The following is a 7,850-nucleotide window of genomic DNA, read 5'->3' as shown; positions in this document are numbered from 1 at the left end:
GTGCCCCCCCAGTCATGGACGTTCGTGTAAGGCCGTCAGTAAAGGGAAGGTGTTGGAGAAAAAAAAATTGGGTTAACAATAGACTATTTTTTACTCTGGGGACAGAAAAAGGGAGAATTGTAAAAAAATGATGAAAATTGTGAAATATACAGCTCTTCACTTTTTCAAACCATGCAAAAAATATTTGGGTCAACAAATCACAACTTCCGTCGGCAAAAAATATTTCCGTCGGTACATTTACAAGTTGTGCCCCCTCGGTTCCAAAATCCTGGCTACGCCACTGATGTAATGTACATTTATCACCTAGCAGGTAATCTGCAATACATTACACACAACACTGATTTTACACAGCTTTTAGGCTGTAAAACAGTTTAGGTGAAAAAAAGGTTTGAACGGTATAGCAGGCTAAATAAATGTGTTGAATAAAAAGAACTTATAAAATTTTTTATAAATTGTTTGTACATTGTACAAACAAATTATGTACAATGTAATAATGTTAGACAGTGATTTTTTATGGTGGGGGGGGTCATCCTAAATATAGGGTGTTGGTGATGTATAATGTCTAATCCATTTGATATAAAATATCATTAACCCAGCAAACACAAAACGTCAGAAAACGTTTAAATGTTAAGGTTATATAAAGATTATAATACGTTTTAATAACATTCGTATTTTTGAAAACTTGCTGCAAAACATTCTAACATAGTGTTATTTAAGCGTTTCGCAAAAATATTTTGCAACAACATTTTAAATGTTTTAAAAATGTAGTGTTTTTGTATAAAACGTTTTCATTACTTGTGCATAACCTGACATTTAAATGTTGTTAAATGACCAAAACATGTTTTTGTGTTTGCCGGGAATATGTTGCAAACTCTTGTCTAAGAAGTTATATTTTGTATAATATAAGAGTAATCATGAATAATAAAAATAAATTGTTATATGTGTTGTGATCAAGAAAAATCAGTCGGTAGTCAGATATACTGATTTACTAAATGACCAAAACATGTTTTTGTGTTTGCCGGGAATATGTTGCAAACTCTTGTCTAAGAAGTTATATTTTGTATAATATAAGAGTAATCATGAATAATAAAAATAAATTGTTATATGTGTTGTGATCAAGAAAAATCAGTCGGTAGTCAGATATACTGATTTACTAAATGACCAAAACATGTTTTTGTGTTTGCCGGGAATATGTTGCAAACTGTTGTCTAAGAAGTTATATTTTGTATAATATAAGAGTAATCATGAATAATAAAAATAAATTGTTATATGTGTTGTGATCAAGAAAAATCAGTCGGTAGTCAGATATACTGATTTACTAAATGACCAAAACATGTTTTTGTGTTTGCCGGGAATATGTTGCAAACTCTTGACTAAGAAGTTATATTTTGTATAATATAAGAGTAATCATGAATAATAAAATAAATTGTTATATGTGTTGTGATCAAGAAAAATCAGTCGGTAGTCAGATATACTGATTTACTAAATGACCAAAACATGTTTTTGTGTTTGCCGGGAATATGTTGCAAACTCTTGTCTAAGAAGTTATATTTTGTATAATATAAGAGTAATCATGAATAATAAAAATAAATTGTTATATGTGTTGTGATCAAGAAAAATCAGTCGGTAGTCAGATATACTGATTTACTAAATGACCAAAACATGTTTTTGTGTTTGCCGGGGAATATGTTGCAAACTCTTGTCTAAGAAGTTATATTTTGTATAATATAAGAGTAATCATGAATAATAAAAATAAATTGTTATATGTGTTGTGATCAAGAAAAATCAGTCGGTAGTCAGATATACTGATTTATTAAATGACCAAAACATGTTTTTGTGTTTGCCGGAATATGTTGCAAACTCTTGACTAAGAAGTTATATTTTGTATAATATAAGAGTAATCATGAATAATAAAAATAAATTGTTATATGTGTTGTGATCAAGAAAAATCAGTCGGTAGTCAGATATACTGATTTTCAGATATAGCCAAACAAAGACTTTTGTTGCATATTGTTTTGGAAAAACTTCATCTGTTCATATCTTTGGAACTAAATATTCAATTTTCTGCAAAATGTAGCTTTGAAAATGCTTTATACAATCATGTAAAAAAAATGAAAATTGAATATGCCTGACTTTAGACTGATTTGCTTGATCACACCACATATACATTGAAGCAGTATTATTTAAAGCATTATTGAATACAAGTGGCAACATACCACTTTTGTATATTTCTCACACTCATGTGTATGGAATTTTAATTTTACAGATTTTACAGATAAATAACCTTTTTAAAAATAACCGTTTTAAAAATCCCCCAAATCTGTGAAAATAAAATTTCACTTTGTGCTCATATATTTTTGTTCATTATATTCAAGCAGCAAAAATAAACATACATACATGTAAGGCAAAATCTTGGTCAGTCAGGCCTGTAGAACTGTAAGAACAGGGGGGTATTGTTTTGTTCTTGTAGCTTAAAGAGGAAGCCCCGCCTGGCCAGTTCTTCTGTGAAGAACTGACTTACACCTGTTACTTTGATGACAGACAGAACAGAATTTACATGGATACATTTTAACCTTGATTAATTCCCTAAGGAACTTAGACCAAAAGTGGGGCTTCATCTTTAAGGTATTCCCCGTGGGTATTCCTTGAAAAGAGATGTGGTCCAATTTTTCATGTTCTGTTTTCAGGGGTGTGAAATCTCCTCTTTTAAAATTTCTTTGAGGCAAAATTTCAGCTTTTTCTTTCATTTTCAGCCCATTTTGAGCATATTTCAGTGCTTTTCCTCTTTTTTCCTCTTTTTTGAACAAAGTTCCTCTTTTTTCAATAGAGGTCACTCACACCCCTGTGTTTTTTATCTCTGATTGAGGCCTACCAATAAACCAATATGTGACCCATCACATCACAGACCACCTCGCGGCAGAAATGAAAATGGAGATTTAAACACAAGGATAAACTGCTGCTTTTTAGCTTGAAAATGACACCTTACTTGTTGAAATCAGATACAGTAAAATGTTTTATGAGGCAAAACAAGCTCAGAATTCTTTTTATTTTCTTTATATTTTTCCATCTTCTTTCATTGTTATCTGCCAATGAAGCTAGCCGCGAAGTGGTCTGTTTCGATGTGATGGGTCACATATGTTTCCAAATTTTAAGGCAATGTTGGCACTTCATGGGGTGTGACCCAATTGACAGCCTCAACCACTATTTTTCTTCATCAAAACTCAGATTTCAGTATCAGAAGAAAGTTCATATTTTTTTCATTACCCCATTAAAATTCAGCGTCCATTGCCATCCAAGATATGTTTTGTTTAGTCGGTGTGAATGAAAACTTCGGTTAACTTTGTTGAGTTTGGTTAATTTTTTTTCAAATATGATTTTTTTAATAAGACATTAAATCCCCAAAGAACATCACAGCAAAGTGGTCAAGATATATATTATTGCCATATGATTTCACTCAAATTTTGATGTGTAATTATTTGCCAAAAATTATGAATACTATTAGTAACAACTGTCTGGAAGGTTGTCTGGTCATTTAAGCCGAAATAATGAGGCAAAATAAAACAAAACACACTTAAGTACAAGGTCTTGCTGAATGTAGCTCTTTCCTGTTAATGTTATCATCATTGCAAACAGGGTTCTTTTCAGCAGAGAGGTCATTATAATTATATTGCACACAGCATGCACTGTATGAATTGTCATATTTATGTGCCTGATGAATTTTACAAGGGGTGGCTGAAGAGGTATTTTGTACAGGGTGTCTCAATAAGAGCCATAACCTAATAATATAAAGGTGTAGACCCCCCCATATTTTGCTAGGGGGTGGTCCATAATATCATTCCCCCCATTGTTGATGCCTGTATGTGGATTTCTGACCAAATTAAACTCATATTTGGCCATAATATAGCCAAAGCCATAGAGCCAATTTCTGTGCGCTTTTTATTCCATTTTTGCACCATATTTCATCAATTTAGCTTCAATATGGCAAAATTGTTTGTGCACGTACCATAAACTTATTCTATCACCAAAAGATGCTGGATTCAATGTACTTTTTTTCCAACCCATTCGCTCCCCATGTCAAAAAGAAATCTACGCAACTAGTAAATATAAATTTGATTACTGTCTTAAAAATATGTGAAAAAGAGAGCGCAATTAGGGCACAGCTTTTAGTGGAGCACCTGTATTTTTAGTTTTTCAGTTTTATGCCAGCTCTTAATATTAAAATGAGGGGTGCTTCATGAATGGTGAGTCTGAAAATGCAAATTCTAAACCATTTATGTGTTCTAAGTATATAGTACACATGCACCCCCCCCCCCCCCACCACAACATTTGCTGGCAAATGAGGACCATGCACACAATTATCCAAGTGTGGATATAATTTTAGGGGGACTTATGTTACTTGCAATTTTTGTTTCTGGCCTATTTCGTCGAATTGGAGCTGCCGATGGAGAAGCAGACCGACCATCCATGGTCCATATGCATCCATGGATACTGCGCATAGCATTTGTGATGCTTAAATTACAATGATTGGTTCATATATCAAATTGTATTATTGTAATGATGTATGTTCTTTTTTACCTTTCTATTCAAGATATAAAAATAAGATATAAAAAACTTCCTCAGTTTAGAGAAGTAGACATGAGCGCAAGAAGACCGTAAGTCCATATTTGGTATTTTGAGATATGATTGTTGACATGTCTCTTGACATTGGACAATTTTTCATTTTTGACCCCTCTTGAACCCCCACATGACCCCTATGGGGAGGGGGCCAAATGTCAAACAAAATTGTCAACATTTTTGTCTTCATCCAATAACTTCAAAACAACCTGTAACTCAATTTTGTCAAAAGTGGACTTACAGTCTTCTTGCGCTCAGGTCTTCCCTTGCAGGTGTTCACCTAATGTATATTAATTTGACAAAAACTTTAATCTTATGAAAAAATCTTTAGAAATCAGTTTATTTTTGTATTTATGTATATAACTTCATCTTTTTATAAGGACATTATTTTACACCAAATCTGTTGACTACAGTTTATTAGATACAATCTGCCATGAAAGTTAATAAGATTATTGTAATAAATTGAAGAGGTCACTATAATGATGTGCAATGAAATAAACCTGTGATTATAACAAGAATAATGAATGTTTTCTTTGCCATCTTTGGTATTGAAGTATAATACAAACTGGTAATTATTATCTTAGTGAAGGCAAGGACTTCGGAGAAGTCAGGGTTATATATTTTTACAGAAGGTCTTATTTTCTAGAGATATTTATTCTCCCATTTGTCTTAATATTTACGAAGGAGTTGGAGTAAACCTCAAAAATTGCATTTTTCTTCTATACCGAAATGAAGTAGGGAATTTCTCTAGTTTGTAATACCCTTGTGAGATGTGGGTGAGAAGTATTAGTAAATACCTTTGATCCTTTTGACAACCAGTCAAGTGACAAATTTGCAGGTGAATAAAACCTCTGTTCTGTTTTTTTTAGATCTGGAATTTAAAAGAAAATGGTGAAATTTCGTAACTACCGGTAAATCCCCCTAAATCTGTTGTGATACGTCGCAGGTTCAATTGGTAATGAACCTGTAAATGAAGATATGTATTGGTCATGTCATCAGTGCAAAGTGCAAATGTACGGTACAGCAACAAGAGTATGAATAATTAGTGATACCCTTGCTGCTGTATGTTTGCAACTATTTTCTGTTCTTCTTACGGTATATTAGGTGGTATAGGGCCTACCTGATATATTGTTGAGCTCAAAAATCTTACTTTCTGCTTCCAATGCTTTAAAGGTCTAAAATCGTTGGCCAGGCCAAGTGGCCAGGCAGAGGAGGCTTAAAGGCATTCCTACAATGCACTATGATTGGGAAATTTGATCAATATAACCCAATTTTAAAGGCAAAGTCCCCATTGCCACACACACAAAATGGTAATTTTAAAACTGCAGCCAACGAGCTAATAGTTGAGACTTAGGACTGATATTTGATTTTCTTACAGGAAACATTCATATTGTCCCACTGCATTAATTTTATTCCTAAGTCTCGATGTTATGAATGTTAAATAATAGGATGAAAACACCAGATATTTGCACACAATTCCAATGCAAGGCATGATCAACTGTACCACATGTATACAAAAGCCAGACATACAAGGTCAGAAACCCCATTGGGTTGTGGGAATGTCTTTAAACATCCCCTGGTGGCCAGGTTTGTGCAGTAGCTAAATACCAGCAATTGCTAAATGTTTATATATACAAGGATTTAGGCAGTATAACCTTGTCCTTACATCACAATGTTCTTTTACACTGGTCTGGATCATGGGGAGTTGGACACTTTTATCATGGATTATGTTTTGCCATAAAATGCTGAGCTTGTGTAACACTTTATGAATACATCCAAATGTAAAATTGAATAATCAAATGTGAAATTGAAATCCAAATGTATTGTTAACTCTTTAAACGCATCTGGCTCATTTTAGGTGCCGCCTGATATTTATGCTTCTTGAAGCACAACAGCTCTAGTTTTTCTCCGTGCAAGTTCCAGTGCACATGTTGTTTACATGAAGTAAATCACTCGAATATCTGATTGCCATCCCACTCTTGTGAGATAAGATAAATTGTCTATACATAACATGTTATTGGATACAATGGTCATTGTCAAATCAGCTTCTCATGGGGATACATTACATTACATAGAAAAAGGTTCATGATCAGACACGCGAGAACAATGGTACAATTGAAGTTTCATACTAAAATGTCTAAAAATAAAAATGTGCAAATTGGTTAAAAGCTTTCACAGAACCAATTCTATTCACGTGCGGATCTTCGAAATTACCAAGTTGTCATCTTATGAAATTCGTTTGTGAAACGATTTTATTTCTAATCCTTAATTGTCGATTATCGTTCGAAACTACTAAAAGTTTGAATATTAGATCTTTTTAAACTTAATATTTAGTCTTTTCAAAAGGCAATCATTTAAAACAATAAACGATTGAATTACCAGCCAGGAATTGTATTACGTTCAGTCTGAAAATACTGATTTTTTTTCTTATGGCCCGATTTGTTGGACTATAGATCGTACTAAGATTGAAATTCTAATCTTTTAGATATAAATCATGATTTTCACTCTATCCAAGCTCATTTCTGCAACCAATAGGAAAATTCATGTATGTCCAATTTTCGATATACGGTGATCAATTGCATTTTGTAATCTCATACATTGTTATGATTTATATATCTGCATCTTGGAAGTTATTTTATATAATAATATTATATGAAATAACTTTCATGATGCAGATTTTTCTCATCTACTCAGTACCAAGTGAATAAGGTGTATTTTAAAACAGGCAAACTTAATATTTTTGCTGAACTACGAAATGGTCTCTTAACTTTCCTGGTCTAACTTCCTTACTAGCAACCTTTGGTGTGCGGTAGCCGCCGCATCCTTTTAGAAAGAAGTTTTACAACTGCAAAAAGTACAAAACAAAAACGATATAATTCGATTTTGAGTCAACTTCAGAGGGTATGTACTTGCTTAAATATTACGAAAAGAAATCCATATCGTGTACTACAATTATATTTTATATTAAAATTATAGAAACCTGTAGTTATTTATAGCAGATAAATCCTAGATTAACGGTTTAAGTTGAGGCGTGTAAAAGCCGATTTCGAGATGGACGATTCACTGGTATAAACATCACGGTAACATGACCACAAATTATCGTCTTTTATTAGCATGATTTGGTTATAAAGAGATAAATAGATCAAGAAATTATCAATAATGTCATCGATAAAATGGGGTTATTGTACTTTTAAAATGAAGGAAATGGGGAAGAATCCATACAAAAATAAGGAGTA

This window comes from Amphiura filiformis, chromosome 4 (assembly GCF_039555335.1).
Source record: "Amphiura filiformis chromosome 4, Afil_fr2py, whole genome shotgun sequence".
In the NCBI taxonomy this organism is placed as follows: Eukaryota; Metazoa; Echinodermata; class Ophiuroidea; order Amphilepidida; family Amphiuridae; genus Amphiura; species Amphiura filiformis.
The sequence above is the reverse complement of the archived record's forward strand: the minus strand, read 5'-3'. Positions refer to the sequence as shown.